Raw genomic sequence first — 23,498 nt, forward strand, 5'->3', positions numbered from 1 at the left:
CGAATTTCACTGTGGCCTGTGCGATTTTCGCTGTGACCTGGCGCACGCTGTTAGATGGCCTGTGCGCCAACGTGCGCCGCACACTTTTTTATCGCACATCCGCTGGTTTTCTCGCGCACGGACTTCCATGAATCGATGTGCGCTGCTTTTCGTGCGATTTTCGCACTTGCACTACGATTTTCGCTATTCCACTGTGATTCGCACGTTTTTGCCCACTTGCGCCGCGCTAATTATTCCATGAATCGGCCTCTATGTCTCGCCCACTCTTCAACTCCACCTGACAAATGTGCAAAATATGTGGCGAATTGCAAAAAGTGGTGTAACGTTTTTTTCAGAGACTTTTTCCAATCTCCTTCACCAGAAAATAATGCCTCATGTTAGCAGTGGACTGAAGGCTTTGGCGGCAGATGGCAAGTAAAAACCTTGCTTAATGAAGGAAGCATGAAAGGAGCCACCAACTGGAGCCACCTGCGGCAACTCCAATGACAACAATGGATTCGAAATGGCAGACCGCCGCTTTGTGGTTTGGTTTGCAGGCCACCACATCTTGGGAAGAAATGTTTGTTATGACCTGAAAACATAAAGTTATTTTTGGTTCACCCATCACTGTAACCGTCGCTGGAGAATGTTCAGCTGAAAACATGTTGTAATGGGGTGGACCTCACATGAGAGACCAGACATGTACAAGACGTACCACTCTGCAAAACCAGGAGTGGGTTTTTGCAACAGGCAGCAGGAGGAGAGAGATGACGGATGGAGTGGTGAGGAGGCGAAGAAGCAGGAGGAGAAAAAGGGAGGGGAATACTGGAATACACAAGAATGGCTTGCACATCATGTGCAGCACACAGAGACTGAAAGAGACCATTGGAGCTATGTGCTATCCAAGTGTATATTGGATGGTGTGATTGCCTCGTTTGCACTTTTACGGGTGGAAAATTCAGGTGGATTCAATGCTAATCAATTGAATGACCGTTGCCGTGACAATCCATGCTGGTGGTATGTGTCTGGCAGAGCAGGAAGTAGAGAAGGACACGCCATGTCTGCCTCATTCCCCAACTACATCTGACATCTGACAAATGCAACAAAGAAAAATGGGTTGCGCATGTGATGGACATATTGTTGCCAAGAAACAACCATATGTCATGGAAAGATGCATACAAGGAAACACCAACTGGAGCCTTCTGGAGCCTTCTGTGACACATCCAATGTTAGAAACAGATTCAAAATAGCAGGCTGAGCCTGTATTGTTCCTCTGCATGTCAACACACCTTGGGAAGCAGTCTTTGGTATCACCTGAAATCATAAAGATGTCTTGTAAGACTTCTCTAGGTGATCATGCTATTTTTTTTAAATATACGCTACATCACGAATAAGGGCCGTCCCTATAGAGGCTTCATGATCGGTATAAGCAATGTATGGGGGTTTATATGGGAAGTGTATTGTGAAGCACTGCTGGCCACTAGTCTAAGGAGTGGTAGACAACCCCTTCTTCTAATTAGCATATATTGGAATCGCTTAAGAGTGCATGAAGGAGAACTATTTTCAGCCATGGAAGAATTGTTAATTAAGTGGTCCCAGGAAACGTTGTCAAATCATATTATCCATGCAAGAGATCTTGATTGCTCGTATCCAGATCTCTGCCCCTTAGCTAAGCTAAACTTGTGTCCTGAAAATGAGAAACTCAAAGATCAAGACCGGACGGGGCATGCATGGGCAAGGCTAATGGAATGCTGGCACTTATATAAATGGAATGGTCATGTAGCTGGGGATATACCTTCAAATCCCATTTGGAGGTGACGAGGAAGTGCCTTGATTATAGAACATTTGTTTTGTTTCGTAATAACTTGTACCATCGCTATATCACTTGTGGTTATAGACATGAGTAAAGTGATCACACTCCGCTGATTTTGATGCTAAGATTATCCTTAGCGCATTCCTCCATAGCTAGGAATTTTGGCAACCTAGCGATAAACTCCCAAGGGAAGAGACTGACAAGGTCTAGAGTAACAAGGAAGGACTAAACCATTGAAAGACTTCGCTACTAGATCTAAGCAGGGGTAGTGACAACCTCAAGGTATGTGATTGTGATAACTACAATAGAATCTTAGATATGTTATTGCATGTACGGAACACCAGAGCTTTCAATGCCTCTCCCGCCCCCCACACCCCCTCCACATTGCTGTTTCTTTGTTGACATGTTAGCACTTGAGAGGTGACTTTATAGACGTCATACTTTTAGATTTCATGATTTCTGCATATGCATTCAATAACTTTTGTAAAGTATTTTCCATTGTCCCCCAAACGCACGACATCATCAGAATAAGCTGACTAGACACCTGCTTGGGAACCTTCACTCCCAGTTTCAGGGTGCAGCATAATTGTCCCATTTTTTCGGCAAAAAATGAACGGCAAAAAAGGGCAGCGGAAAAAGAACGGGCGATGGATGAACGTCGTACCGCATTGTGGTTGTGCTCATCCTCTCACAATTTATACTAGTGATTGTAACATAGTGTATCTCGCTCTCCCAATATTTCAGTTTGTCACGGCATCCAGTACCTCAACTGCTTGATTGTCTCCTCTACCCATCCTCCTCCACCTTCCCAGGGATCTCTGTCCCTCTCACCACTGTGGTCATTAGGTGGCTCTCACCCCACTCCGCCTTTTAGTGGTGTCTCCTATATTCTTCTCTTTTTCTGCCCTCTTCACTACACATGGCTGCTTTCCCTTTACTAAGACATCTGCCACGTGTCTCCTTCCGTCTCCTTCACTTGTTCTCTCTTACTGCCGCTACTGATAACTTTTCTGGTGGACATCCTTATGCCCAACACGTGTCCATTAACCATCCTTATGCCTCTCAGTGAGTACTTGTTCTCAGCATCTCGCTTCCATTCTGCCAGGGTCTCCTCTCGTATTGCAGTATGCTTTTACTCCATGTCAAACTGGACTATCCTGACACAATGGGAGAATGCTGGACCTGTCCAACTGGGACTCTCACAGAGTTGGACAAACTCGGGATATATACGCAAATGGTCACATTGGGAATGTATTGTAAGTGTTCTAACTGGGATTGCCAAATTGGGACTACATAGTTTGTTTTGTCCAAACGTGGCCCTCATTAGGACTCTGGCGCTAAGTGTTTAACGGCGCCGTAAAAGGCTGCGGCACCGTTAAACACTTAGCGCCTACTACGAGGTTCCTTTGCGGGACCCGACCTGAATGGCTGGTCTAGACCAGCCGTTAAAGTAGGGACCCGCAAAGGGACCTTGGTGCTAAGTACGGTACCGCAATTTGCGGTACCGTACTTAGCGCCTTCCCCATTCCCATAGAGCCCTATGGGGCGAAAATGGGAATGGGGAAGGGCCATGGTTCAATGGGGAATTACCGCCCCGCCAACCTTGGAATGGGGTGGTAATTCCCCATTGAACAATGGCGGACCCTTTACAACACCGGCACCAACCATGGTGCTAATAGCGCCATGGTTTAGCGCCGGTGTTGTAATGAGGGCCAGTGATTACATTGGAACTTTCAAACTAGGAATATACTGAAACTTGAAAAACTGGAATATATAATACTACTTTGAATACAGGGAGTTTACTAACATTGTTTGACAGTAAAGTGTGAATAGCACGGAATTGTGTAATATCACTGTAAGTTAAAACATGATCAGCAGTACAATTGTAGCATGCTGAAGTTGTGTGGTACCTGGAAAAACCTGGTAAGTACCGGTATTGAGAATTATGCGGGTATACTGTAATGGTGTATTATTACAAAAAGGGGAAAGTACAGGGATTGCAAAAGTGGCAATGTGCTATTACTCTAAAAATACCATTACATGATGAATGAATTAGAAAGGGTGAAACATAGTGTAAAATGAACATATGCCATGGTTGTCAAACTAGGAGCATTTTGGGGAAGCATACCATGTTATGTTATGTTATGTGCCAATATTTGCCGGAGGCCCTCGTGGCTCTATAAATGAGTTTCTTTCCTACATTGTACACTGCTGCTTTAAGGAATTCCGTTTAGAAAGGTAAGAAAAACAAGTGTGTTTTTTCAGTTTACTTTTGGAATCTACAAAGTGAGGCTTTGTTCTGAGTGTGATTGGAATAGAATTCCATAAGGAAGGGGTTGACACCCTGAACGATCTCATTGTACACTGCTATGCACGACTTATGCTGATTGTCAGAAGAGGGAGGGTGAAGTGATTGAGTAGTGGGGGATGCAACGTCAGGCCTATTGGCTGGCAGGATGACCTGCAGGGGTCCTGCCTGGCATCCAGCCCCACCCCAGGAAGCCTGCAAGTGAATAGCAAGCACAGCGTTGTGGGAATGGAGATGACTCTGGTGTCAAAATATGTGTTGCCTATGCAGGCCCTATGGGAGCATGTTGGCAATGCCAGCAAAAGGTAACATTTGGTGGGTCCTGGCAGACAAGAACTGCAATGATGGGCTCAGTGAGCTATAATGGAAACTGGCTATAATAAACTGATCGAGCATATGGGCATCTGCAATGATGGGTTCAGTGAGCTATAATGGAAACTGGCTATAATAAAATGATCGAGCATATGGGCATCTGCAGTGATGGGGTTTGGTGTAGGGCGAATGTGCAGAAACATAACAGTAGAAGTGTATGGCACCATTCATGGGAAATCCACCTGCTGCCACCCGTTTAAGTCCTCTCTTTGTTTCTTTGTTGGCCTCGTTGTCGAGCGTATTTGTCTGAAAGCCCCCGTGGATCCCTGATCCTAAAACCCGCGAAATGCATGAGATCGGGCAAAGTCCGCACAGATATGTCGGTTTTAGTGGCTGCAGTTTAGGCATGTCAATTCTCATGTTTACAATGTAGAAGGTAGATGGAAAATATATGCCACATTTTGGCAATTTCTCCGCTGCAGTGGGTATTTTCGCCGATCCCCAATGGTAATGATCTGCTAAGAGCACACAATGTAATTTGATAACTGGACATAATGGAAAATAGTAATTGCATGCTAATCGGGTATTTTGCAGTAGGCACATATGTGCTTAAACAGCACAGCAGAAACGTTCAATGACGTGCTATAGATCAGTTCCAATATAAAAGCAGGAAAAACCAGATTATAGTAACCATTTATCAAAACATGTTGTGCCCTACAGTGAATGGCACTGCCACATTGATTACATTTCTGGAGGCCACACTCGGGATTTCAGCACTTTAGTTCTAATGCTAGTATATATTAGCCACGTATTTATTCTTTAAAACATCGTGAAATGTCGCCTGGAGAAATTGTGTTCAAATGATGAAAATGTCGAGTAAACTGTCCTCGACTTTTTAACATTCGTCCATGTTGTTTGGGTGTATGGGTGCGCCATATACCACCGTGCAGTGCTGCTCTGAGGACACATAAACCACCGCATCGTTTTTGTTGCAATAAAAGATCCAACTCTCATTAGAGACTTTTTGAGATCAATAGAACTGCTTTCATAATAAGTGTTGCTGTATTTATGTGTTGGTCTTTATCAGCAAGCACAGCGTGTGTAATTAAAGTGCTTGGGCAGAAAATACATTACCAGCAAGCAATAGATTGCCTGCAATTTTTGAAAATCCTAATCTCTACAGCAAATGATTTTTTGCATCAGCAGCAGCATGTGATGAATATCAGTTTTAATGATTAGGTTTCGTATATATGTGAACAAATTTGGCGGGATATTTTAACAGGTCAACCGTTACTTGAAGACCACTTTGGTGCACGCGCAAGTATCTGGGACTTTGCAAGTAGCATATGGCCATATGCATACCAGTCTGGTCCAGTTCAATAGCTCCGAAACACATGGAGACTTCACTGCACAAGGAGCATAATGCAAGCAGAGCATTGATGTAGTGCCCATCAGGGTCACCTAAAAGCGGTGTAGAATTCTGTAAGTCATAGACAAGAAGCACACTCTCTACCAAGGTGCCTCTTCATTTAGGGAAAGGCAAAGCAATCAATGGTCCAATACCAAATTTAGAGTATCGCTTCGTCTACTTATCTCAGAGTGTTGTAGCGTGAAGATATCACGGAAGCTGTGCGGCTGTCTAGGGTTGGGGAAGGGAGATTAAGGTACGAGATCGCCAACTTCCAATATTTGGTTATGCGGTGTTTGAAGTAGGTCCACATAACTTTCAAGATTGTCAGAAGCCAGGGGGGCAGCATGATGTGGGTATGCTGTTCTACACTCTGAGGGCATGGCAGGAGAATGCCATACTACTAGCAAAGGCTGCACGCCGAGAATGCCTCTGTGCAAGACTGCATGCAGGAGTTATTCTTCACGCTCCGCATATTCATGAATTCTTCACGCAAAGTGACTGTACAGTGACTGTACACGCAAGTCGCAGCCAGAACGCCCCACAACACGCCCCCAGGCAAGGCAAAAAGATCAAGACACAGCAAGCTTTGCGTGCTCCTTGGGTGCAAACACATGCACCCTTGAAAAAGTGTGTGGGGTGCCCGGCAACCAGTTATGCACCTCAGGGACACTGCGCCGGGTCCCCCGTAACTATTACCGGCACCCCAACAACATGTGTACACATTTCCGTAACTCTGGTAAAACTCCAGAAAATCGGCATGCTAATCCCCCGTAAACCATTCACGCACCATGCTACACTGCGGACACGCATCCCTACGTTAGTTCTGAAACCCTGTCTGCGTGCAGGCACCCCTAAATCCAACATGCGATCTCACCACACATAGGTGATTCCTATGCGCAAGTGTCTGTACCCTTGCATTTGGGTGGCGGATAGATTGAGGGCTTTGCGTGGGCCTTTCCCCGGCAAGAGCTTGCACGGTCAGATTCATTCATATGCTTCGTTCCACGCAATTGTGGGCATGCATTGGACTGCCTGCGGCCTGTCCCTCCTAACACCCACATTTTACCATGTTCTTCCCCATTTTGCGTGTTCCTCCCCTTACTCTGGCCTCTATAGAGGCCACGCCCATGCTCTGCGAGGTGTCTTGTACAGGGCGATCGACTTCACTCATTGACTTGCCGAGCCTGCGCGAAGTCCCTGCAAAGCACGAAAGCATCCTGCACAGTCGATTCCATGAATCGGCAGACAGGATTTTTCGCACAGTTTGGCACTCAAGTCCCTATTTACTGCACAGAAAAAAAACATCAATTGTGCCCTTAAATATAGTTTGCAAGATGTGTGTGTCCTGCTCCCAGTCATGCAGTCATAGTGATTGAACCATTAAAATCAAGTACTGGTTATTATTCAAGTTTCATAGCGTTTATATGTTATCTATCACGATGTACGCTAAGTACACCAGGACAATGTCCTTATACATTTGATAGCAATTCGTTTCTTACCAGGTGACAGTGTAGAATGGAAGGAGAGAGAATGATGAGGCGAGTTCAAAAGAAGCACAAGAGAAGAGGAGAGGTGGTGGCAGAGAAGGGATGTGAGAAGCAGGACACAGATTATAAGGTGAAGAAAGACACAAAAAGAGATAACCCACTGAGAAAATGGAACAGAAGAGGGAAATTGAAAGAGGCACAATAGACAGAATGGAAGTGAATGGCACTATTGTTGAAACCAACAATAGTCTATGTGCTCTTCTTAGCAGGGGCCATGAAGCTGTATTAAACAGTCCTTGACTTGCGCTTGTGGGATAATTTTACCCATGCATACAAGCCCTAACATAAAACTGTGCAGTACTGGCATGGAAAACATCATGATGGCCAGAACTCCCCAGAGAGTGCACAGGGAAAACATGAAGAATAGGCTGCCACCCATTTTTGCCTATGTTGTGAGCACAGGAGGGCACTGCCTAAAACCACCATTGGGCTACACACACAGTAGCCTGAAACCATTGGGAATGGCAATGCTGATTGCCAAAAAAGCAACTCAGAACTGTGGGGAATTCATTTTCTTAATCCCAAAAATGGTTGCATTACCAGTACTCACCACTATCAGAAAGCCGGCGTTTTAAAACCACCAGACTTTTGTGTAAAACTGCACAAATGAAACAAAACCAGACCAAGGAAAGACTTGCTAAGTGGTGGAAGAATGTAAAACCATATTCTGAAATGACTTGAAGGAAGTAATTATTTAATGTATATGTACAAATTGTCAGTTTGATTTGAATGTAGAAAACTGGGAACAAAAAGTGACATTTAGCTGAAACCTGGCTTAATGAAACTGGATTCTGCCTGACAACTACCCCGACAGGAGAAACCTGTTCAGCCACTCTTCACAGACCTAGCTGCATCCTGCTGCCCCTTGCCAAAAGGAGTTGTCACCTCTCTGATTAGATTAGGGGTGGAGCACCTGCGAACTGGAAAAAACAGAACAATGCAACTTCCTTGACTCAGGCAAATGTTATATTGGGGGCGTCGTAAAATAGCTTCCTCTTGGGAGAAACTGGGGGGCAGCTCTGCCTCTGTGAACAAGCTGGCTTGGGGGAAGTGGATAAACCAGTTATTCCACCCTGTGATGTGGGAAGCCACACCCCTTTTTGACCAGGGCATAATTTTAAAAAGATAGATAACTCATAGTGCAGACTTGTCAGAATTATATAAGTTATATCATTATTTTTGTGATTTTCCTGTGAACATTTTGAGAGGCGTTAGGACCCTGTGGTGTATTCTGGGGGGTTGCTAGTGGAAAATAGGGTCTCACTCCAAATGTCTGCATGTTAAAAATCTGACACTTCATCAATTAATGTCCATACTCCTTGCGCACATTTGTGTAATTTTGGGTAAATGTTCGATATTACAAAACCAGTCAAAAAGCGCAAAATGTTGTCATTTTTGAATGCAAGCCCCCAGGAAGATCAGAGGCAGACAAGCATGGACCGTAAGGAATATATAATGTGCACATGTAATTTCAACAAATTGTATATCTGGGAAAGATGTATTTGAATCAAATATAGATTTGTGGGCAAACTGACCAGGGAGGATCCTCTGACCCATAAACAGACCTCATCATGATGACAATCCATTCCTTCCCCCAATCATGGGAGAGGGGAGAATTGGGCCAATGACAAGTAGAGAGGGGCAGGCTTAGCTAGGCCCAGGCACACACCCATTTCCAAAACACATAAAAAGAGACTGCTGGGAGAGGTAGAGACATTCAATTCCATTTGCTGCGGAGCATGCTAACCGACGACTTCCCATCCAGAGATCCAAAACTTAGACTTCCAAGCTAAACAGAGACTACAGAACTTTGAACCAAGAAGGCCCACTGCAAGCAAAAGTATTTGTCAGCAGGCCTCAAAATCATTTGCAAACTATTCCACAGCCGGGCGAGCTGTCTGAATTCTTTTTCCAAGAACTCTTGCCAGTACCCAGAAAGCAGTGTTACATCCAGAATCCACTTGATCCGGACCGGAAAGCAGAGCAGTATCCAGAACCAGAGGCCGCTGAATCCAGAGAGGCTAGACCAGCAGAGCAGAGCTGACCCAGATCGCTGTGATCAGAACCGGTGCCTGATTGACCCGCCGAGAAGACAGAACCACAGCCAGACGTGTTGACCAGATCCGTGACGAGGCCTAGTTCAAATTTATATTGTGAGTACCTAGCAGAACTGTGCAGAACCAATCTCTTAGTTAAAATAATCTAATCCAAACTATTTTAACCTAAGTAGAACAGCCTCCTAGAAATCGTTTCATCTGTCATTTGTAAAGCTGCACAACTGTCACCTGTCAATTCTGAAGCTGCAAGCTGTCACCTGTCATTTTGAGTTTCACTTTAAATCCGGAAATCTACCTTTATTTAATCGTCCGTATCTCTGGAACCGTTTGGGCTAGGAACGAGATTGAACTTTCCTCTGAAAGCTTGGAATCTAAGCTTTCCAACAGGCCTAGAAACGACTTCCTTCTCCTTATTCTTTTTCCGCAATCACGATTCACGCACTCGCGAATTTACCGCGATACGCGATTTTGGCTCAATTTCTCCACTTGTCAAAATAGCAGCTCCATTCTTTCCTTTGTTAAAATCCGTTTGCAACTTGGTAATAACTCATAGAGCATTGCTAAAGTGAGCCTGAACTAATACCAACACGCATCTCCCACTCACCCTGAATCTCTAGAGGGAATTAAAATCAGTTGGCACATTTTCCCATCCATTGCCATCACATTTAAAAAGCATTTTGGGCCTGTGTTTCAAACTCCTACCTGTTTCCTCTAAGCTTGCTGGGGGGGGGATCTGAATTTCGTATTTTATTTGATTGCATTCCTGGGAACTGTGTGCTTCTCTTTCCATCTCCTTCCATTTCTTACATTGCATAGGGGAGGGGGGTGAATTGCCAGAGAAAAAGTGATTATCTTATCTTTTGCTAAAATCATATCAAGTATTTCTGTACTGCATTTTATTCCTCATTGCTTTTCCCTTGAAATCATAAAAGTATTTTTGCTACTTTATCCATCCTATACTAACTCCTCATTGATTGTAAAGAAGTGTGCAAGTGCCAGATTACCCATTGTTGATCAACATCATATGTCTAAGTGTACTATCAGATATTAATTTATTATAAAGTGTGATATATATATTGTTTAAATTCTCAAATAAACCTTTTAATTTGCAAAACAAACCTACTTCTTGGTTCAGTGGGGTCAGGGGGATTCTAAGAGGGGGGTGTTATACAAGGGTGGTCATCCAGAGTACTGAACTAGACATAAAAATACATTAATAAGGGTTTTCCTCAGCATCCTAGACTAGGCATTGACTTGGCTGTAGTGTTGATTGAATATCGCTTACAAAAGTGGGGGCTCGGAGCCGGGATATTCTGGGTTAGATTTACCATTTGTGCAGATTAATACAGTGTGCCAACTGACCAGATACACATATCCGGTTAGATCACCACGCTGTTTTACACTGTGAAAGCACCCCTCAAAGGAACGCTCTAAGGAAACGGTCTGTTTTGCAAAATAAAATACAAACTTCTGTAAGTCAGGAAGGAACTCAAATTCCAGAATGACGACCTTGGTTGATATGAAAATAGCCAGAGAGCACTTCTTACATAAGCTATTTGTGAGAGGTGAGTGGACTCATCAGGACCAAACGGTCTGACTGCAGGCAATCACGCAACAGGTCACTGAAACAGGGCCAGATAAATGGAGAGATCAGGGTCCATTACATGTGGCCGTGAGTGAATTATACATGGCTCCTAAAGTTAAAGATGAACACGACAAGATGGTTAGGATAGCGGCATATTTGTATCTATATATGGGAGCCATGCAGGACAAATGTGCTGAAGGCCAAGATCTGGCAAGTAGGCAACAGCTGGCGTTAGAAAAGGCCCAATCTGACCTGGTCTCTTCTGAGCAGAGGCTGCAGAGGAGCCAGGAGTCAGAAAATGATAGTAGGCAGTATATCATTAAAATAAAAGAGGACATGGATAGACTGCAACAGGAGAAGGCTGACCAGGATACCAGATTTCTGGCCTTGCAGAAGGAGTACCAAGAAGGTTTGGACTCCCTTCTGCAGAGCCAGAAAAAGCTGGAGCAACAATTGGACTTCAACAGGGCATGCACTGAGCAGGTAGCCACCCTGCAAATTCGATTAGACAGAGAGAAAGAGGAAAGCAATAAATTGATTCTGAAAGACCTGGATACCCAGGCAGAGTTTGATCAGGAGCGCCAGAAAGCTGGTGCCTTCCAAAGGCAAAGGGACGACCTGGCGGCACAGATGCAGGCTCTTAGTCAAGAAAGGGATACCTTAGGCCAGGAAGTCTGCCACTTAAAAAGGAAAATGGAAGAAAATCACCTTGCCCTCCAGGGACTGGGTGACCTCCAAAAAGAACACCAGAACTTGTTAGAGCACACCAGGAGGGTGGAGGATGCTCTGGCAAGAAAGGAGCAGGCCAATATGGACACAGCTCAGGAGGTAACCCTCCTGCAGCAGAGACTGGCCCAGTACTCCAGGACCAATCAGGAGGCACAGAGAGAAAATGAGGCTCTCTGTCAGCACAATGATAGGCTCCAGCAACAGGTAGCGATGCAGGAGAGACTGAGGTACTGAAAGCATAGGCTCTTGCATTGCAACAGGAAGAAGGGGCGGATAGAGATGAGGTTCGCTGGGAAAGAGAAACTGCCAGAGAAAAAGTGATTATCTTATCTTTTGCTAAAATCATATCAAGTATTTCTATACTGCATTTTATTCCTCATTGCTTTTCCCTTGAAATCATAAAAGTATTTTTGCTACTTTATCCATCCTATAGTAACTCCTCATTGATTGTAAAAAAGTGTGCTAGTGCCAGATTACCCATTGTTGATCAACATCATATGTCTAAGTGTACTATCAGATATTAATTTATTATAAAGTGTGATATATATATATTGTTTAAATTCTCAAATAAACTTTTTAATTTGCAAAACAAACCTACTTCTTGGCTCAGTGGGGTCAGGGGGATTCTAAGAGGGGGGTGTTATACAAGGGTGGTCATCCAGAGTACTGAACTAGACATAAAAATACATGAATAAGGGTTTTCCTCAGCATCCCAGACTAGGCATTGACTTGGCTGTAGTGTTGAATGAATATCGCTTACACATTGTATATGCTATCCGGTCCATTCTCTTTATTGCACTGCTTTACTGTGTGTAACCAATAGTTTACCTTGTATATACTATCTTGCCATTCTTTTTACTGTACTGCTTTACTATGTGTAACCATTTTCTTTGCGCCCAGATACCTCAGGGATAGGTGCGCCATTTAAATATATAAACATGATTAGCTTGATGGCGCCGAAAAATGACGGGTAGCCACGATTGGTTTGCAGTGACTGACAAATAACTAGAAGGTTGTTCCAGCTGTGACGATAATGTCTTTTTGGGGCACACCCAGTTATGTATAGTAAGTGACGCCCCACACATAAGGGCAAAGCATTCTTGCCTGAGAACCAGAGTAAGGGTCATGAATATCTGTCCCTAGCCTTGTTACACATGACGGAGCCATCCAAGCAGGTTATGTCACATTGGTAGGCAGAGTGGAATTGTACAGGGATAGCGCAGCATTGTCAAGCCATGCCTCCCAGTATCAAAGGATGTTTTGTTAGGAACTGTATTGTTTTAATGTAACTGGCTAAATGCATTGTACTGTTTTTTCCCCGTGATTCTTATTGTGTAAAACCTTATAAAAACGCAGACCAATCTCTGTTTGGAGTCCATTTTCTGTGACAGCGATACTCTGCTGGTTTTCCAGTCCATATCTCTACAGCTGTACGAAAGCAAACACTGCTGTTTTGATGATCCCATTGAAGTTGTTGGGCAGGTGTCTTCAGTTAGTACCATAAGGGCTCAGATTCATCATGCCCAGGGATCCGAAAGAGGCCCAATTGAAAGGGTTTTCTAGGGAGGGCCACTTGTGAGGTTGCTGCAACTTCTTGGGCTGCATGAAAGCTATATTATTACATTTTTACGGCAGCAGGGCAGATTCACTATGTGGTAACACATTGTAAAGGCCACAATAGGGAAGCAATGCTAAGAATATTAATAACAGTAAATCAATTTGGGAAAGATTCCAAATTTTAACACAACATATCTGATTGGTTTTGGTGGGGAATATAGAGGGGAACTGAGCGTGGTGCCAGACGAAGAAGGAAATAGAGGAAACAGATGACGGCTGATGATATAGCTGGGTATACTGCATCGCTCAGATAAAGAGAGAACAATACTGAAATTAAGAGTCTGGGAAATCCAGAAATTCCGATGACACAGATACATATGTGTTGTTTATCCAGCCCTCCTTGCAGAGAGACACTTAACAGCAGAGATGATATGATATGATAGGTTATTTATAACGTGCTTAATACCCAGAGGTTTCTAAGTGCGGACCTGGGGATTGAACCTGTGTTGGTCCGTGTTGTCTTGTTTCCAACTCTAGCATGTTGCCGCTGAGCTATCCTCCCGAGATGCATTCGCTGTGTTATGTGTGAGAATTACTTTAACTCCTCCCAAAGGCCACAACATTATGGGAAGGAGTCCGTCAAAAGAATGAAGCTCCAAGGAAAACGTTATTCTGGCATATTTGTGTATAAACATTATCCCCCGGGTGCATGCACATATTTAGAAACATTAAGCACCATGACACAGAACAATAAATGCAAACAATTCCCTGTGGAAGGTACCTTTGTTTTGGATGAACTCCTAAATTTACAAAGAGCACTCAAACTTAAAAGGGAAGAATTGCTCCTGAACAATGAGAAGTATTCTTACATTGGTTTGGAGAAGCTTCTAAACGGGGTGGAGAATCAAGCATGAGGGTCTTAAGAAAACACATGGTAGACTGAGAAGCGGCCTGCAAAAGTTAAAAAGTAAATTTAGGAAAACAACAGGAACATGTCCATCTACTCCGATGACACCCATTACATCTTTCTATCCATGAGAATCATTGAAGTCTAAGGTGGAAGAGAGCGAAAAAGGAAGAGGAATGATAAAAGGAGATACAGCGATACCAGTGAATACCTTGGATGACTATAATCAAGAAAGTAATTATCAATCCGAGACTAGTAAGGATCTGATCTACCTAGATAAAGACCCATCAATGATAGGCCCACTCCCAATTCACGTACAGAAGATCCAGACAGAGATACGTGAGCCGTTATTATCACAAAAGGAAAAAGCAATCGCGGCAAAAAAATGTTGGGAGCTGGCATACACAAAGGCCAAGATGATAGAACATGTCGGACACTTGAGCCTCCAGAGGACTAACAATAGGCAAGCTCGACTTTCGATGGATATTACAGAAATTGAGGAATTGATGACGAATCACGTTAAAAGAAAGGAAGTATTTAACCTGCAGACAAACATAAAGGGAGAGCCGTCCTGGTTAGCCTCAACACCACGAGTACTAATCCCTCCTGTGACGACAAAGGAGTATCAAACATCCACCACAGTAAATAACAGCAGGCAACCTGGAGACAGCTCCCCAACAACAGATCATACCCCGAACAACAAGTACTTCTGTCAATGTCAACTGAATGAACCATCAACTAAAATAACAGAAGCAATACCCACAACAATGTTAGACTTACAAAACTTGCTGTTAGCTGTAACCTCACAGGCGATGATACCATTCATGAAGCTATTAGAAAGTAATCGCGATGCACAAGAAGATCAAGCTACTTTGCTGGCTCTCATCCACTCAAAACAGATTTTTGTGGAGTCTTTTATAAATACAATACACAATCGACTTAATCAAGAGGCTGAAACAAGTGCCCAATGGCAGTCCAGGCTATTTGAAATAGCGAGAAGGCCAACATTGACAGAAGGTATGATGGAAATCATACCAAAGGGGCAACAGCCGCCGAGTGTAAAATCGCAAAATAAAATTGGACAAAAGGAACCTGTGTCACAAACAATAGCGCATGCACAGTTGGAAATTGTGCAGGGTAGAATTGATGCATTGATTTTGGACACTACCCAACAAGGTGGGAATCCGACTGAAGTCACTGAGGTTCCGACCTCCTTACCCGAAAAGCTAATGGAAAACTTAGCTATTTTGGACAACAATAAGAACACTGCCAATATTCCACAACATACACAGAAAAAAAAAAAATCAACAAAAAAAAGAAAATAAATGGTTCTAGAGCCTTCCTCTGCAATTTGACAACCCCTAAAGTGAACAAAATTACACAACAAGGAGGAAAAAAAGTTGCAATGGAAAGTAGGACAGTGGAGCCACAAAGACCTATTACGACCGAATTGATACAAATAGATACTACTATGATGGATGAAGTGACACCTGATCCAAACATAGATTGACACCGAAGAAATGCACTTAATCAAGAAGCATTGCTGAACCTCTCTACTTATTCTAAAGAGGAGCAAGACAGCAATTGGGACTCGCAAGCTTCAACCAATGATCAGTCTTTAATTATTGTTGACTGTTATGAAGAAGGCTACACCATAGAGTCCATCTACACAGACCTTAGCTGTGAAGACATTTCTGATTTAGAGCTGGAGACATGGAATCAATTTCAGACAGTGACGATTAAGACGCACTGGCACTATTATTCACTTTAGGTGAGCAATAGCATAAGGCATTCTGCCAAAAACTGCAGATGCGTAAACATAAGGTGCAGTATGCACGCCAGCACATACAAGAAGTCTGATTAATTCTCATGTAGGTTCAAAACAAAGTCTTTAGCCGTTTTAGTCCAATTGAAAAAAAAAAATACAAAAGCTAGAGTTTTGATAACATGTTTGGACTAACTGAAAGAAATGTGCTGTGATTGACAAACGTCTTAATCAGATGCTATGCAGAAAAAAACAAGGGAGAGACACCATTCTGAGTTTAGCATCTGAGGATTGTGATTTTAACAAAACTGGATTATTAATTAGAAACAAAATATCAAAAAATACATGATTACCTATTAATTCAGAAGAACAAGAAACACCATGAACTACTGGGAACCACGTATGGGAAATTTCGAGAACAAGGAAGTCATGGAAAAGCCCTCAAAACTGAGATCCATGTACAACACATAACCAACACCCATAACTCAATGGAGGACCAAAATACAAACCAATTATCAGTTATCAACCTCGCTGAAAAGCACCACACAGATGATGAAAAGTCTGTACTTTCTGACAGGCTGACATTCTGCCCAACCAGAAACTGGACAAAAATGCAACTTTGTGGAGAAATTGAAGACTATATGTGAGGCTAAATCTCAGGAATTCTCCATGGACAGAGCAATGAACAGAAGACTGGCACTGATTATGATTCCAGAAAGAAATGCTCAAGCTGGTCTCTTCATGATCACAACCCAAAAACCTGAAACTGACATTCATTGCCTGAATAAAGGGGTACAATCTGATATACAAAATAGCATTTTGTCAGCGGAAGCGAAGAAAGCTTGAATGTTGGTTGAGTCAAATCTAAAGGGGTAACTATGTTCCCTAAAAGCGTATCATAAAATGAACACATCTTTGGCATTAGGGCCCAACTTAATTCCCTTGTTACTAAGAAAATGGAAAGGATTCTGCTATAATGGAGACTGAGGACTTTCTAGGAGGGCTATACATGTGTGACTTTTGGATAGACAGCTTCAGATTTAAAAAAAATAGAACATTCCCCCCAGCAACTAGAATACAATATGGCACTTTGATGTGTGCGGAAAGGGAGAAGATTAGTTTGCTAGTATTAATTCTGCATTATACTGATGCTAAATTCAAAACGCAAGCTGAAAAACAGTATCTAGAGGAGATTGAGATCCCATGCATTTCAGAACAGCAAAAGAATGATTTAGATGACCCTATTACAGGCAAGGGATATCTTAATTAAAAAATGTTCGGGCCCTGAAGGCTTGGCCATCATATTTTCGAAACATTATATATGGCAGCTGCTACCGCTCTTGGTTGCTCTGTTTAATATGTGTGTCTGAAAATCAGGCGAGATTATTCAATTGATGCAGGAAACAGATAGTGTGATTATTCTTAAACCAAGCAAGGATAGCTCCCTATTTTCCTCTCATATGCCAAAAGCCTTAATGAACCAAGATGCAAATATGTACACAAACTGCATTGAGCCACTATTTTTCTTTTTATTGTTGAAAGAGGGGACCTAGCTTGAGAGCAGCCGAGTGCTGTACAACATGTGTGTAGCAAGCATTTGGGCTGCCATCTTTTAACAGTAGCACAGTACTGTGATTTCTGTGTGTCAATATGTGCATCCATTGGAATTGTCCTTGGTCATGTGTTGTTGAAAGAGCCATGTTTTGAGAGATTTCCAGAATTGGAGAATTGTGGTGGCATTCAGAGCCGACACCATGATCAAGTTCCAGAAGGTAGGTTCATAACAAAAGAAGGATTGTTTGCCGGTCCTCTCTTTGCGGATGAGTTGTGATTCACGTTGGTTGGTTGATTTAGTCTTTTTGCTGCATGAGCAGTGTGTGCCACCAGATATGTGGCGCTTAGCTGCAAGGAACGCTTGCATGCTAATCGTGACGGCTTTGAAGATGATGGATGCACTCTTGAACAGTCTCCTGGCTTGGAGTGGAAGCCAATGTAGTTCACGTAGGATGGGAATAATTTGGTCAAATGTCTGTGCTCCTGTAATAAGATGTACTGCAGCGCGTTGGACTGCTTTTAGGGAACCAAGTGAGCAGCTGGGAGCCCTGTCTGAAGGAGAGCATTTCCCCCATCGATGTGCGACACCACAAGTGCCTGCAGTATGATCAAGAAGTCCTGCGGTGGGATGAAGGGTTTGATTTTTCAAAGATTAGAGATTCTGAGCCTGGCTATTTGGGCCTTATTGTGCAAAAAAGCAAGTGAAAAGATGCAAAAATACATGTGTTAAATGTTAAAGGTATCTGTACCGTGCACTGGTACCAACGGACTTGGTTCCCAGGCGCTCTGGCGGATCTGTAAGCGAGAAGTTGGGATGGGTTAGTAAGGTGAAGAGGGAGTAGGATAGTGATAGGAGTGGTATTCTGCTGGCAGCTTCATCTCAGTATACACCGTGTGCTGAACTTTGGTGGGAGTTTCGGATCAATGTCAGTCCTTGAGTGCTGTTGGTGTGGCTTATGTGTTGTTGCGGTGTGGTGAAGTGTGTGCGGCTTGTTGAGCGAGAGATGGTTTTGTGGGTTTTTTAGTGAGTTAAGTATGCAGAAAATTTGAGCTTTCTTTGGTTAGTGGGATATATAACATTTGACATGCTAACATTCACAATTCTGTCTGAATGTGGCGCAGGCTAACATTCATAATTCCATCTAAGTGTGGCGCTTGCTAACCTTCACAATCCTATCTAGATGCAATGCAGGCCAATGTTCACATTTCTATCTAAGTGTGGCACATGCTAACATTCACAATTTCATCTAAGTGTGGTGCTTGCTCACCTTCATAATTCCATATAAGTGTGGCACTTGCTAATCTTCATAATTCCATTTAAGTGTGGCACTTGCTAACCTTCATAATTCCATCTAAGTGTGGCGCTTGCTAACCTTCACAATCCTATCTAGATGCAATGCAGGCCAATGTTCACATTTCTATCTAAGTGTGGCACATGCTAACATTCACAATTTCATCTAAGTGTGGTGCTTGCTCACCTTCATAATTCCATATAAGTGTGGCACTTGCTAATCTTCATAATTCCATTTAAGTGTGGCACTTGCTAACCTTCATAATTCCATGTAAGTGTGGCACTTGCTAACCTTCACAATCCTATCTTGATGCGATGCAGGCTAATGTTCACAATTCTATCTAAGAGTGGCACATGCTAACATTCACAATTTCATCTAAGTGTGGCCCTTGCTAACCTTCATATTTCTATCTAACTGTGCCACTTGCTAACCTTCATAATTCCATCTAGATGCGACACAGGGTAATGTTCACAATTTTATCTAAGTGTGGCCCTTGCTAACCTTCATAATTCCATCTAACTGTGGCACTTGCTAACCTTCACAATTCCATTTAAGTGTGGCACTTGCTAACCTTCATAATCCTATCTAAATGCAATACAGGCTAATGCTCACAATTCATTGTAAATGTAATTCCTAAAACAACCTACTGGGGATATTCATATACAATTCAAGGGTAGAACTCTTGTACCCACCAGACGATCCACCAAACATTCAAACTCAAGCATTCTATCATACCTCAATCACACCCCATCACATCACAGGTAATATTCAAGGTAAGGTGCATGTGCATTAAGAACTATAAACATATAAAATGCAAACTGCCAGAAAAACTATCCAGCCGATCCAAGCCTTTTGTCCAATGTGCACCACTATTCTGTAACATGTGGTGTTTACAATAAGTTAACACCTACATTCAATATAATCAAAACACGACCAATACAATAGACAATCACTGACAAACACATCAATATATAAACTGCCAACTCAAGTTTCAGTCGACGTTGTGGGTAATTTTCTTTCAAACACCCGGTCTTCTTCAGGGCAAGTAAAATTGTAGTGCTGGTGGACTGCAAACTAATATCACATGAACCAACAATGTTCCTGTTCATGTTTCTCTGGGCATCTGGAAGGCACCTGGGCTAAGCTTACTCCCCCACACTCCCTCTGCAGAGGCACCACAGGCAATGTCGCAAACAGGGGAGGGGATCCGTAGAACCAAACAAAGTAACCATAAAGTTTAGGAAGGTATATCATCCATCTGGCATCCTTTAAACCATTTTAGTTGTTGTAGACCTTACTTCGTAGCTGGTAAAGAGGCGCACTGTCCATCCATTAGTTCAATCACACATATCCCACTGATGTGTTGATCCAAGAACCAGCATTCTCACACAGTTCCTTCTGTCAAAGGTGAAGCCTAAGGATTTTGCTGAGTCAGAGTTGTGGATCAAATTCTTCTAGGCGCATATCATTGAGCCATTGTTGGACAAGTTGTTTTTTAGTGGGTGGACTGAGTAGGAAAAATTCAGACTTCGATTGGGTGAGTTTGAGGTAGCTAGTCGACATGCAGAACTGGATGAGGGCTAGGTAATTGCAGAAACAAATTATCTCCTGCACGCTATTTACTCTCATGTACAACTGAATGACGTCTGCTTATTGGTGAATATTTATATCTGGATCTTTGAGGAGAGTGCCCAAAGGCTCCATGTAAAGGTTAAACAGGATTAGTGAGAGGATTGAGCCTTTGGGTACTCCGCAGGAGAACTGGAGTCGGTTAGAACGCAACAAGCTAATTTGAACAGACTGGCGTCTGCATGGCAGGTAGGAGGTAAACCAATTCAGGACAGTGCCAGAGAATCCCATCCTGTCAGCAAGGAGGGGGAGAATGATGTGGTGGTCAATGGTGTTGAATTCAGCTGAGAGGTCAAGGAGGATGTGGAGGCATGCGTCACCCTTATTTATGATCAGAAGGGCATCATCCATCACCTGGATGGTCGCTGTCTCAATGCTAGGCTTGAGGCAGAACCCTGACTGATTGTCATTTAGGAGATGGAGTTGTTTGATTTTGGTGAGTAGTTGTGTAGGTAATACTTTTTTCAAAAATGTTGCCAATAAACAGGAGGTTTGCAATGGGGCGGTAGTTGGCTTGGTCATTGAGATTTAGGGTTGTTTTTTTCAAAAGAGGTCGTATGAGACCAGTTTTGAGGGTGTCTGGGAATTATCCTTCTGCGAGGAAGGCATTAATGATGCTGCGGTCGGAATTATATCATCAGAATAAGAAGTAGGTTTGATGGCGACAATCATTTTTCAGAGATTGATAAGTATTTCAATCAGGCGGTACACCCTGGTCTCAGCCTAGTATGCAGCGCACATCTGAAATGCTTATTTTATTATGTCTATAGGTTCAATATTCTAAATGATATGCCACTCATATGACACCCATTCTCAAAATACCACAGGTCACAATGGACCAGGAATCAGGCTGGTTAGTAATGGCAATATTTATTAATTTACTTAAAATTCAAATCAAACACATACTTTTGAATAGGGAGCAACAATCGCCAATGTGGGGACAATAACAAATAAAAAGCTATGTAAGGCAATTAAATTCACTCTTTAGCACACAGAAGGAAAACACCAGAGAACACTCTTGGCTTGTTTGGAAGAATAGCACTTAAGTTAGGATTTCCCCCTGCAATATTCCTCAACCCATAAGTAAGCAATTTTAGTTAGATATAAGGAATCAGCAGGTATTCAGGAATAAAGAACAGTAAACAGAACTTTAATACAACCATCCCTCCTCAAACAAGAGAGAAAAACGGGTTTGCAATCTTACACTTTAAAAAGACATTCGAAAGTGGCTATGTCAAACAATGAATGTGTGCAAAAGTTCTTAAATCAATACAAATTTCTATGGGAGCAACATTGAAAAGATGCTAACAATCCTGAGCTACAGTCTAAGCTAAATTAACTACTTTGAAGCTGAATTGAAGGTTGGAAATAATTTAGAGGTTCTGGTCATCACATGGATTGGGTCTAACCAAGGACAGCAGGGCAAATCGGGTGGAACAGGATCAGGTGGGCAGTTCTGGTCACCGGAATGCACTTCTGGTTACTGGAGACTGGAGATCAGTGGGATGCCGAGTTTGCAGCAGGCATGCATTTAGTAGTAGTACGCCAAACTTGATCAAGATGCTTCTCTTGCGTTTTTGGGTTTTATTTAGAATTTGAGGCCTAGCTGAAAATGGAGTCAGCAATGCATAGGCCTTCGTTTTGCAATGAAAATCAGGAATCAGGATCAAAATGAGGAAATCAGGAACAGGACGCCACGCAGAAAATCAGGAAGAAGTCAGGAATCAGTGGTTTTGTGTGCTGTCAGGTTCACTTATTTATCATGCCCAATGACATCACTAAACTATATGCCAGGGGCAGGCTTACTCAACACACCCCTAATGCTAGGATTGGACAGGAGCACAGTTTCTGCCTTGCTTTTCGCTGATGGTATGATAGAAAAGGATGTCATGTTTGTGGTGTTACTTTTACAAAGTTTAGAAACCTCCCCTAGCAGCTGGAACCATAATCTAACTTTCCCACAAATACATATGTATGCATTTAGAACCTCTGAGAAAATCAGATACACTGGTTACATATTTTGTGGGTCACATTTCAATTGAAATCCCAAGTCTGAGGGACCTGGTTTTGACTTTCTGCTACATTTTGACAATTTTAACCATGAACGGTTTGGCCTAACATTTCCCAATTGTGTACACAGATGCGCATTTACCCCCGGGGATATGTGTACACAATCTTATGTTTGCAACATTAATACTTTCTGTGCAATCGGTCATTCTTTATAACTTCCGTCCCTTATGCAGTACTGAGTCCTACCAAGTCTTCAAATGAAAAGCAAAAAATTAGATTTAAAACTACCAACTTTCCATTTTTTCCTCATTCTTGTGGCAAAGTTAAATGTCTTGAAAGTTCAGTTACATAATAGGCATTTTAAAACCAAATGCCACTTGTCAGTTTTATTTATTTTCCTAGTGTAAGCAAATGTCAATCCCTTTGAAGCAGACTGAGGGGCCTCTCCCTTGAGTGAAGTTTCCTGCCCCTCCCACGTGAAAGATGAGAGTCTTAGCCTGCTATTGTCTTAGCCTGGTGAAAGCGAATGTCTGATGCCTATGTGGAAAAGCCCATTGTCCTGGGTATTCAAAGCCTCCAAGCTGGCAATTAGCCTTTCCTGTGCCAGCAGTTTATGAGCTGTCTCAGGGCTAGCACTGGCAGAGCAGTTTTTTTCTTCTTATATATAGTTTACCATCTTATCTTGGGTTTAGCTTTTATTTTCTTATTTTAAATCTTGCCTGAAACCTAAGAATCAAAACAGTTTATAGGAGTACTTTTACCAGCAATAAATATTCTTACATTTCTAAATGAGCATGCCTTTACACAACAATGTACTTAAAATAAGTGATTTTGCTTTTTATTCAGGAAAAAGCACATTTAACTTATTTCTTTAAATTCGGGTTTCATTTGCAGCAAATATACACTTGGTACGGCTCTAGTTCCTTCCTTGAGTGCTGGAGTTGTTTGCAGCATGGATACATGTATCCTGCATCTGTTTAGAGTCTTTCTCTGGATGGCTGATTCTTGATACTTGTTGCAAAGAAATAGCTGCGTTTCCTGTG

Source organism: Ambystoma mexicanum, chromosome 2p (genome assembly GCF_040938575.1).
Source record: "Ambystoma mexicanum isolate Mex_15411 chromosome 2p, UKY_AmexF1_1, whole genome shotgun sequence".
Taxonomy (NCBI): domain Eukaryota; kingdom Metazoa; phylum Chordata; class Amphibia; order Caudata; family Ambystomatidae; genus Ambystoma; species Ambystoma mexicanum.